Below are 12,828 nucleotides of genomic sequence, written 5' to 3'. Positions count from 1 at the left end.
CAAGAATTCAAGGGTGTGCCCTTAATAGAAAATAAATCAGTGTAATACACCACATTAATGAAAGGGAAAAATCACATGATCATTTCAGTCAATGTAAAGCAGACATTTGACAAACATCCAGTATGATTGCATGATAAAACAGTCAATAAAGAATAGGGAAAAAATCCTCAATACGATGAAGGGTATTTACTAAAATCTCATAGCTTACATTTTAGTCAATAGAGAACAAGCGGGAGATTTCTCCTCAAGAAGAGGAAACACAAAAAATGCTTGCTCTCACCATTAGTATTTAATATTGTATGAAAAATTTTAGTGGGAGCAATTAGGCAAGGAAAAAAAAAAAAGTACCCAAATCAGGAAGAAAGAAGAAAAGCTATCCCTTTTTGCAAATCATATAATCCTATATATAGATGACTCCAGTGCATCAATAACTAGATAACTAGAGCTAATACATGACTAGCTCACAGGCAAAATCCAAGATGAACACAAAAATCAATCCGGTTTTATATGCATTTCTAGATACGCCACTGAGATCACAAGAAAAAAGATAAAATAAATAGAACCTTACCAAATTAAAAAATTTATCAAATTATGAACAACGTGAAGAGACAACCAAATTTGGAGGAAAAAATGGGAAACAAGTGTAACTGATAAGGTCTTAATACCCAAAATATGTGAAGGACACCTACAACTTAACAAAAAGACAAGCAACCCATTTTGAAAAATTGACAAATTATTTGAATAGGCATTTCAACAGAGAAGAAATACAAATGACCATAAGCACATGCAAGGACGGTAAATGTCACCAGCCCTTATGGAAATGCAAATCAAAACCACAATGAGATATAACTTCACACCCACTAAGATGGCTATCAATTCCCTGGATGGTACAAATATTTAATGAGTTCAGCTGCTAACCAAAAGGTTTAAGGTTTGAATCTACCTAAAGTCATCTAGAAAAAATACTCCTGGTGATCTATTTTTGAAAAATCAGCCACTGAAAACTGTACAAGATGACAATTCTTCTCTGACACACACAGTGTTACCATAAGTCAAAACTGACTTGATGTTGTGGCAGTGGTTACACAACATTGCAAATGTACCAAACGTCACTATTATGTTAAATACTAAATTTTATTGCAAAAAACAAATGTTTCCAAATGGTAGTTATTTACTACTTGTATGTCATACTGTATAACAAAATAAAGATCACTTAAACGTAATAAAATCAGGGGACCAAGATGGCTGACAAGGCAGAAGTTTCCACAGAACCCACTTGCAACAAAAATGCAAAAGAAAAAAATTAATTGTTTACATGTGTGACAATCTAGGAACCCTGACCATCAAATACAGAACTAAGAAATCGACCTCAGTGACAGGGGAGCAAGAAACCACAGGCTAAAGAAGTGAGCAGTTCCGGAGCCCTGTGTGCCACGCCCTAGCCCTGAGCCCTTGGTGTGGTGATTTGGTGCCAGAGCAGTGGGGCTGATCCTGGCTTCCTGAGACAAGTCAAGCACAAGACACGGCCCTAACCCCTGGGGCAATCACCACGGAGACCCAACCAGCGCACAAATGTTACAAACCAACCTCAGTGAGAGGGGAACGAGACACCGTGCAGAAAAAAAAAACCCAGCCCTGATCCCTTGGTGTTGGGCTTTGGAGGGAGTGCAGTGGGGCTGATGGTGACTTCCTGAGACAAGGCAAGCACAGGACACAGCCCTAACCCCCAGGGGCAATCTCAGCAAGGACCCAGCCAGCGAACACAGGCTACACACCCCTCTGGAATCTGAGATAAGACAGCCCTCACCAAACAAGATAAGTGATTTTGTCTATTTTACCTTGCTACTCTCTCCTATCTATCTGATCCCTTCCCTTGGTATCTCAGCCAGCTTCATTAACATTCAAATTCCCTGGGCCAGAGAGAGAAGTGCTCTGTTTTTTTTTTTTGTTTGTTTGTTTGTTTTGTTTCTCTTTTTTCCCCTCTAACCCAGTCTCCTGGCCTGGGAAAACCAGCAATTAACAATCAGGGGAAAAATCCTTTCCTGACTTCCCTAAACTGGAATAACAGTACAGAAGCACCTCCATCCAGTCATAAAAGATCCACAGTCTTTGGCTTTCACCTCTACATGGAACCAGGTGGCTATTATAATGCAAAGGCAATTCTGTTAGAGATCTGACTGTAATTATTTCAGCTGAGCAATGGAGAGGTAGGGTTTGGAAGTCTGATACCGCTGTACCTATTAAATGGAACCCACATTACCCACAGCAGATAACTGAGGGCTGAGGCTACATCCACACCACCTAGCCACCTGCTAAAGGGGTCTGAGGATAGTGGTGCCTACCAGTCTTTAGATGTACAAGCATTGGGTGCCTAAGGTACAGCTGCAGAGCCCACCCAGCAGAGTGCTCTAAAGAACAGAGACATTCCTTCCTTACTGGCACTTGGGGGAAGGCTGTCAGCACCCCGCCCTTCTCGGAGTATGACCCCCCTGCCACTACTAGAAACTGGTGCATACAACCATCACCACTACTCTTCTAAGATAGTAGTTGAGTGCCTACACCACACACTATGGGGCCCACTATCAGGGCACCTGGGCAGATTCTATTCCAGAATAGTGAATGGACATATACCTGGCAACAGCTCAAACCAGCTGGTAACAGGACATAAGTGATTCAAAGCCTTCAACAATCAAGTTAGTGCACTCTAGTAGCCCACCTGGGTGTATTGAAACAACACAAAACAAGAAGATAAGACTCAGTCACCAAATATAAAATGAATCATTACAATAAGTTACAAATGGATTGGAGACAGCAGTCAATACCAAATCACACAAAGAAGCAGACCACGATTGTTTCTAAAAAACTCCAAATTAGAGAATCAAGACCTTTCCCTGATGAAGCTATGCTCCTGGAATTGCCAGATGTTGAATATAAAACACTAATATACAGAATGCTTCAAGACATCAGGGATGACCTCAGAAATGAAAGAAGGCAATCTACAGAAAAAGCCAAGGAACACACTGGTAAAGCAGTTCAAGAAATCAGAAAGATTATTCAAGAACATGGCAAAAAATTTAATAAGCTGCAAGAATCCATAGAGACCATTCAAAAATTGAAAAGATTAACAATAAAAGTACAGAATTAGACAACTCAGTAGGAAGTTAGAGGAGCAGAATCGAGGAATTGGAATGCAGAGTGGGGGAGTTGGAGGATAAGGCAATTGACACCAATATAGTTGAAGAAAAATCAGATAAAAAAATTTTAAAAAATGAAGAAAATGTAAGAATCATGTGGGACTCTATCAAGAAGAATAACCTGCGTGTGAGTGGAATTCCAGAGCAGGGAGGTATAACAGAAAACACAGAGAGACTAGTTGAAGATCTGTTGGCAGAAAACTTCCCTGGCATTGTGAAAGATGAAAGGATATCTATCCAAGATGTTCATCGAACCCCATATAAAATAGATCCCAAAAGCAATTCACCAAGACATGTTATAAATCAAACTTGCCAAAATAAAAGCTAAAGAGAAAATTTTAAAAGCAGCTGGGGATAAACAAAAAGTCACCTACAAAGGAGAATAAATACGTTTGGGCTATTTGGCAGAAGCCATGCAGGCAAGAAGACAATGAGATGATACATAGAGCACTGAAGGAGAAAATCTGCCAGTCAAGAATCATATATCCAGCAAAACTCTCTCTCAAATATGAAGGTGAAATTGAGTCATCTACAGATAAACACAAGCTTAGAGAATTTGTAAAAACCAAACCAAAGCTACAAGAATTACTAAAGGAATTCTTTGGTCAGAAAATCAATAATATCAGATATCAATACAATACAAGGACACAGAATAGAACATCCTGATATCAACCCAGATAGGAAAATCACAAAAACAAAATAAGATTAATTTTTAAAAAAATACTGAAAACAGGGAATCATTGATGTCGTTATGTAAAAGATGACAATAATCAATAAAGAGGGATAAATATGGGAGTCATGGACCTTCAATATGTAGAGGAAACCAAGGCAATATAGGACGATACAAGTTAGGGTTTTATTTAGAAAAATAGGGGTAAATATTAAGGTAACCACAGAGGACTAACATTTCCATACTTCAAAATAAAAACCAAGATAAACGTAACAACTCAGCAAAAACGAATTCAACTACAATGAAAATGAGGAACACACAATTTACAAAGAAAAACTTCTCAGCACAAAAAAGTGGAAAAATGAAATTGTCAACAACACACAAAAAGGTATCAAAATGAGAGCAGTAAACATCTATAATTACGCTGAATGGAAATGGACTAAGTGCACCAACAGACAGAAAACTGCAGAATGGATAAATAAAAATAATCCAGCTATATGCTGCCTACAAGAGACAGAATTAGACAACAAACAAACTAAAGCTCAAAGGATGGAAAAAAAAATATCAAGCAAACAACAATCAAAAAAGAGCAGTAGTGGCGATATTAATTTCTGACAAAATAGACTTTAGAGTTAAATCCACCACAAAGGATAAAGAAGGACACTACACAATGATTAAAGGGACAATTTACCAGGAAGATATAACCACATTAAATATTTATGCACCCAATGACAGGGCTGCAAGATATATAAAAGAAACTTTAACAGAATTGAAAAGTGAGATAGACACCTCCACAATTATAGTAGGAGACTTCAACAGACCACTTTCGGTGAAAGATAGGACTTCCAGTAAGAAGCTCAATACAGACACAGAAGATCTAATTGCCACAATCAACCACCTTGACATGTACAGATCACTCCACACAACAGCTGCAACATACACTTTCTTTTCTAGTGTGCGTGGAACATAGATCACATATTATTAGGTCATAAAGCAAATATTACAAAGCATCTTCTCAGATCATAAGGTCATAAAAGTAGAAATCAGTAACAGAAAAACCAGGCAAAAGAAATCAAATACTTGAAAACTGAACAATACCCTGCTCAAAAAAGACTGGTTTATAAAAAACATTAACGAGGGAATAAAGAAATTTGTAGAATGCAACAAGACTGAAAACACTTCCTTTCAGAACCTTTAGGACACAGCCAAAGCAGTGCTCAGAGGTCAATTTATATCGATAAATTCACACATACAAAAGGAAGAAAGGGCCAAAATCCAAGAACTTCCCCTACAACTTGAGCAAATAGAAAGAGAGCAACAAAAGAAACTGTCAAGCACCAGAAGAAAACAAATAATAAAAATTAGAGCAGAATTAAATGCATTAGAGAACAGAAAAACAAAATAGTTAACAAGACCAAAAGCTGACTCTCTGAAAAAATCAACAAAATTGGTAAACCATTGGCCAGACTGACTAAGGAAATACAGGAAAGGAAACAAATAACCCGAATAAGAAATGAGACGGGCCATAACACAACAGACCCAACTGAAATTAAATGACTCATATCACATTACTACGAAAACTTGTACTTTAACAAATTTGAAAACCAAAAAAAAAAAAAAAAAGGATGAATTCCTAGAAACACACTACCTACCTAAACTAACACAAACAGAAGTAGAACAACTAAATAGACCCATAACAAAAAAAAAAAAATTGAAAAGGTAATCAAAGAACTCACAACAACAACAACAAAAAACCCTAGCCCTGATGGCTTCACTGCAGACTTCTGCCAAACTTTCAGAGAAGAGTTAACACCACTACTACTAAAGGTATTTCAGAGCACAGAAAAGGATGGAATACTCCCTAACTCATTCTATGAAGCCAGCATATCCCTGACACCAAAACCAGCTAAAGACAGCCCCAAAAAAGAAAATTACGGAACTGTATCCCTCATGAACATAGATGCAAAAATCCTCAACAAAATTCTAGCCACTGGAATTCAACAATATGTAAATGATAATAATTGACCATGACCAAATGGGATTCATACCAGGTATGCAGGGGTGGTTCAACACTAGAAAACAATTAATGTAATCCACCATATAAATAAAACAAAAGAACCACATGATTTTATCAAGTGATGCAGAAAAGGCATTTGACAAAATCCAACGCTCATTCGTGATAAAAACTCTCAGCAAAATAGGAATAGAAGGAAAATTCCTCAACATAATAAAGGGCGTTTATACAAAGCCAATAGCCATCATTGTTCTTAATGGAGAGATTCTGAAAGCATTCCCCTTGAGAACAGGAACAAGACAAGGATGCCCCTTATCAACAGTCTTATTCAACATTGTGTTGGATGTCCTACCCACAGCAATTAGGTTAGATAAAGAAATAAAGGGCATCCAGATTGGGAAGAAAGAAGTAAAAGTATCTGTATTTGCAGATGATATGATCTTATGCACAGAAAACCCTAAAGAATCCTCAATAAAACTACTGAAACTAATAGAAGAGTTTAGCAGAGTATTGGGATACAAGATAAACACACAAAAGTCAGTTCGCTTCCTCTACACCAACAATAAGAACATCGAAGGGGAAATCACCAAATCAATGCCATTTACAGTAGCCCCCAAGAAGATAAAATACTTAGAAATAAATCTAACCATAGATGTAAAAAACCTATACAAAGAAAACTACAGGGTATTACTGCAAGTAACTAGAAGGCACCTACATAAGTGGAAAAACATACCTTGCTCATGGATAGGAAGACTTAACATTATAAAAATGTCTGTTCTACCAAAAGCCATGTATATATATAATGCACTTCTGATTCAAATTCCAACTACATTTTTAAATGTGATAGAGAAACAAATCACTAATTTCATATGGCAGGGTAAGAAGTCCCAGATAAGTAAAGCATTACTAAAAAAAGAACAAAGTGGGAGTCCTTACTCCACCTGATTTTAAAACATATTACACAGCCACAGTAGTCAAAACAGCCAGGCACTAGTACAACAACAGACACCTAGACCAATGGAATAGAATTGAAAATTTAGATATAAATCCATCCACATATGAGCAGCTGATATTTGACGAAGGCCCAGTGTCAGTTAATTGGGGAAAAGATAGTCTTTTTAACAAACGGTGCTGGCATAACTGGATATCCACCTGCAAAAAAATGAAACAGGACCCATACCTCACACCATGCACAAAAACTAACTCCAAATGGATCAAAGATCTAAACAAAAAATCTAAAACAATAAAGATCATGGAAGAAAAAATAGGGACAATGACCAAACCCAGTGCCGTCGAGTCGATTCCAACTCATAGCAACCCTATAGAACAGAGTAGAACTGCCCCATAGAGTTTCCATGGAGCACCCGGCGGATTCAAACTGCTGACCTTTTGGTTAGCAGCTGTAGTACTTAACCATTATGCCACCAGGTTTTCCAGGACAATGTTAGGAGCGCTAATACAAGGCATAAAGAGAATACAAAACATTACTGAAAATGATGAAGAGAAACCAGATAACTGGAAGCCCCTAAAAATGAAACACCTATACTCATCTAAAGTCTTCACCAAAAGAGTAAAAAGACCACCTACAGACTGGGAAAAAATTTTCAGCTACGACATCTCTGGCCACTGCCTGATCTCTAAAATCTACATGATGCTGCTAAATCTCAACCACGAAAAGACAAACAACCCAATTAAAAATTGGGCAAAGCATATGAACAGGTACTTCACTAAAGAAGACATTCAGGTGGCTAACAGATACATGAGGAAATGCTCTTGATCATTAGCCATTAGAGAAATGGAAATTAAAACTACAATGAGATTCCATCTCACTCCAACAAGGCTGGCATTAATCCAAAAAACACAATAAATGTTTGAGAGGCTGTGGAGAGAGTAGAACACTTATACACTGCTGGTGAGAATGTAAAATGGGAGAACCACTTTGGAAATTGATTTGGTGTTTCCTTAAAAAGCTAGAAATAGAACTACCATACAATCCAGCAATCCCACACCTCAGAATATATCCTAGAGAAATAAGAGCGTTTACACGAACAGATATATGCACACCCATGTGTATTGCAGCACTGTTTACAATAGCAAAAAGATGGAAGCAACCAAGGTGCCCATCAACAGATGAATGGATAAATTATGCTATATTCACAAAATGGAATACTACGGATGGATAAAGAACAGTGATGAATCTGTGAAACAATTCATAACATGAACTGGAAGACATTATGCTGAGTGAAATTAGTTGCCAAAGGACATATATTGGATAAGACCAGTATTATAAGATCTTGAGATATAGTTTAAACTGAGAAGAACACATTCTTTTGTGGTTACAAGAGGGGGAAGGGAGGGAGGGTAGGAGAGGGTTATATACCGATTAGATAGTAGATAAGACCTACTTTACGTGAAGTGAAGGACAACACTCAATACAGGGGAGGTCAACACAACTGGACTAAACCAAAAGCAAAGAAGCTTCCTGTATAAACTGAATGCTTCGAAGGTCAGCAAAGCAGGGCCAGGTGCTTGGGGACTATGGCTTCAGGGGACATCTAAATCAATTGGCAAAATAAAATCTATTAAGAAAACATTCTGCATCCCACTTTGAAGTGTGGTGTCTGGGGTCTTAAATGCTAGCAAGTGGCCATCTAAGATGCATCAATGAGTCTCAACTCACCTGGATGAAAGGAGAATGAAGAACACCAAGCTCACAAGGTATTTATGAGCCCAAGAGATGGAAAGGGTTGCATGAACTAGAAACTACATCATCTTGAGACCGGAGGAACTAGATGGTGCCTGGCCACAACCGATGACTGCCCTGACTGGCAACACAGTTCTGAGGGAGAACAGTGGGATGCAGACCCCAAATTCTCATAAGACCAGACTTCATGGTCTGACAGAGACTGGAAGGACCCCGGTGGTCATGGCCCCAGGCCTTCTATTGGCCCAGGACAGGAACCATTCCTGAAGTGAACTCATCAGACGTGGCTTGGACTGGGCAATGGGTTGGAGAGATGCTAATGAGGAGTAAGCTACTTGGACCAGGTGGACACTTGAGACTTTGTTGGCATCTCCTGTCTGGAGGGGAGATGGAAGGGTAGAGGGGGTTAGAAACTGGCAAAACAGTCCCGAAAGGAGAGACTGGAAGGAGGGAGCGGGCTGACTCATTAGGGGGAGAGTAAATGGGAGTATGTAATAAGGTGTATATTAATTTATATGTGAGAGACAGACGTGATTGGTAAACTTTCACTTAAAGCACAATAAAAATTATTAAAAAAAAAAAAAAGCGTTCCGTATCCCACTTTGAAGAGTGGCATCTGCGGTCTTAAATGCTAGCAAGCGGCCATCTAAGATGCATCAGTTGGTCTCAGCCCACCTGGAACAAGGAATGATGAAGAACACCAAAGACACAAAATAAGTATGACCCTAAGAGGCAGAATGGACCACATAAACCAGAGAGTACCTCAGCCTGAGACCAGAAGAGGTAGATGGTACCCGTCCACAACTGATGACTGCCCTGAGAGGGAACTCAGCAGAGAAACTGTGAGGGAGCAGGAGAGCAGTGGGATGCAGACCCCAAATTCTCATAAAAAGACCAGATTTAATGGTCAGACTGAGGCTGGAGGTACCCCGGAGGCCATGGACCCCAGACCTTCTGTTACCCCAGGGCAGCAACCATTCCCAAAGCCAACTCTTCAGACAAGGATTGGACCAGAATAGGGGCTGGAAAATGCTACTGGTGAAGAATGAGCTTCTTGGATCAAGTGGTCCATGAGACTATGTTGGCTTTTCCCATCTAGAGAGGACATGAGAGGGCAGAGGGGGCCAGATGCTAGCCAAATGGACACAAGAGAAAGAGAGTGGAGGGAAGTACTGTGCTATCTCATCAAAAGGAGAGCAATTAGGAGTGTATAGCAAGGTGTGTGTAAATTTTTGTATGAGAGACTGACCTGATTTGTAAACTTTCACTTAAAGCCCAATAAAAATTAATTAAAAAATAAAAGGTAAAAAAATCAAATTGATGTGTACTTATTTGTTTAAGATGGCTTTTTTTTCTTTAATGGAAAATACCAGGTGTTGACAAAGATATGGAAAAATTAGAACCCTCATCAATTACTGCTGGCACTGTAAAATAGGACAATCAGTGTGGAAAACAATTGTGGTTCCTCAAAAAATTAAACATACAACACAAAATGACCCAGGGTTCCACACCTGGATATATGGCTCCAAAACTGGAAGCAGGAATGCAATCAGATACGTGTACCTCACTGATCATTACAGCATTATTCACAATAGTCAGAAGGTATAAACTACTTAAATGTCCATCAACAGATTAATGGATAGACAAAATATGACGCAAATACACAATGAATATTACTCAGCCTTAAAGAGAAACGAAGTCCTGATACATGATACAAAATGGATAAACAATGAAAACATTATGCTGAGTGAAATAAGTCAGTCACTTAAGGAAAAATATTGTGTGGTACCACTTACTTGGAACTATCTAAAGTAGGCAAGTATACACACACACATAAAGAAAACCAAACCCATTGCCCTCGAGTGGATTCCGAGTCATAGCACCCTTGTAGGAAGGAGTAGACCTGCCCCATAGGGTTTCCAAGGAGCACCTGGTGGATTTGGACTGCCGACATTTTGGTTAGCAGCCTGAGCTCTTACCCCCTGTGCCACCAGGATTTCCAAGGCATGTGTTTAGAGACCAAATTTTATTAGTGGTTACCAGGGTGGCTCATTACTTAGAAGACACAGCTTCTGTTAAGGGTGATGAAAATTTTGGAAATAAATAATGGTTATTTTTTAACAAAATGATAAGCATAATTAGCGTCACTGACTTGTAAATGTAAATCTGTCTTAGAAGAAGTACAACCAGAATGCTCTTTAGAAGCAAGGATGGCGAGACTGCGTCTTACGTACTTTCAACATGTTGTCAGAAGGAATCAGTTCCTGGAGAAGGACATCATGCTTGGCAGAGTACAGGGTCAGCAGAAAAGAGGAAGACCTTCAACAAGGTGGATTGACACCTTGGCTGCAACAATGAGCTCAAGCACAGCAACGATTGTAAAGGTGGCACAGGACCAGGCAAAGTGTTTCATTCTGTTGTGCATAGGGTCACTATGAGTTGGAACCGACCTGACGGCACCTAACAACAACATGCATGGTGTGTTGTACTTCCATTTTATTAGATTCTAATTATTTTCCGATTCTTTTCTTCCTCAACTTGTTGGTTGTTAATTGATGTACTGTCTGATTTTGACAAACTTGTGTATTTTCCAGTTTTTCTTCTGTTATTAATTTCTACTTTGACTCTTTTGTGGTCAGAGAATATATTTTGTATGATTTCAGTCTTTAAAATGTATTGAGATTTGCTTTGTCATGTAACGTATGGCTTTTCTGGAGAAGGATTCATGCGCACTAGAGAACAATGTATATTTTGCTGTTGTTGGGTAGAGTCCTATATGAGTGCTAGGTCAGATTAATTAATAGTGTCATTCAGGCCATCTGTTTCCTTATTTTTCTTTTTAGATATTCTGTCTGTTACTGAAAGTGTTGTATTGAAGTTTCCAAATATAATTGTAGGCCTATTTCTCCCTTCAATTCTGTTAATGTTTGCTTTACATATTTTGGGGCTCTGGTGTTATATTTTTATGCATATGTATATTTATAATTGTACTTTCTTTTGATAAATTAGCCTTTTTATATAATGTTCCTTGTCTCCTATAATAGATTTTGACTTAAAGTCTATTCACCTAATGATTTAAAATGACTACACCAGCTCTCTTCTGGTTAGTAATTGCAGAAAATTTTCTGTCTCTTCACTTTCAACCTATTTCTATCTTTGGGTTTAAGATGTGTCTTTTATAGGCAGTATAAGGCTGGGTCTCTTTTTTGTTACTCATTTTTCTAGTCTGGCACATTTGGTCCATTTACATTGAGTAATTACCAATAAGGCAGTGCTCCCTTCTGCTGCTTTATTTGTGTATACACATATATTTGTGTGTATGTATATATACATATATGTACATAGCTTTTATACATAAATTGTACATATTTAACTTCTATATGTATAACTTGTATATATGTATTATTTGTGTGTGTATGTAGAGAGAGGGAGATAGAGGTCCTGGTGATGCAATAGTTAAGCACAAGGCTGCTAACTGAAAAGTTGAGAGTTAGAACCCATCAGCAGCTCCACAGGAGAGAAGACATGGCAATCTGCTCCCATAATAGTTGCAGCCTAGGAAACCCTATGGGGCAATTCTGCTGTGTCATATAGTGTCGTAATGAGTTGGAATCCACTCAGCAGCGCACAGCAACAACGACATACCTGTTTTGTCCATTCTTCCACCCGATATAGCCAGAATTTGTGTTTTGTCAACTTTTTTCTGTAGTGAAAAATTCCTTTCTCCTTTTATATATATATATATATATATATATATATATATATATATATATATATATATATATACATTCATTCTTCCTTGCTCCCTAAGGAGTAAGACCAGGGGAGTACCCTAGATGGTCACTCACAGACCTTTAAGACCCCACCATGCTACTCACCAAGGTAGAATGTAGAACATATCCTTTATAAACTGTTCGGCCAGCTGAACTAGATATTCCCTGAGACCGTGGTCCCCCCAGCCCTGCGGCCAGCAATTCAGTCCCTCAGGGAATTTGGATGTGTCTGTGGAGCTACCACGACCTTGCCTTGTACAAGTTGTGCTGGATTCCCCAGTATTGTGTAGTGTCTTACCCTTCACCAGAGTTACCACTTTTTTATCTATTGTCTATTTAGTGTTTTTCCATCCCCACCCCTCCCTCCCTCATAACCATCGAAGATTGTTGATGTGTAAACATTTTTTTAAATGTGTAAACATTTTCATGATTTTTTACAGTAGTGGTCTTATACAATATTTATCCTTTTGTGA

This window comes from Elephas maximus, chromosome Y, assembly GCF_024166365.1.
Source record: "Elephas maximus indicus isolate mEleMax1 chromosome Y, mEleMax1 primary haplotype, whole genome shotgun sequence".
Classification (NCBI taxonomy): Eukaryota; Metazoa; Chordata; class Mammalia; order Proboscidea; family Elephantidae; genus Elephas; species Elephas maximus.
Note: the sequence above shows the minus strand (reverse complement) of the source record.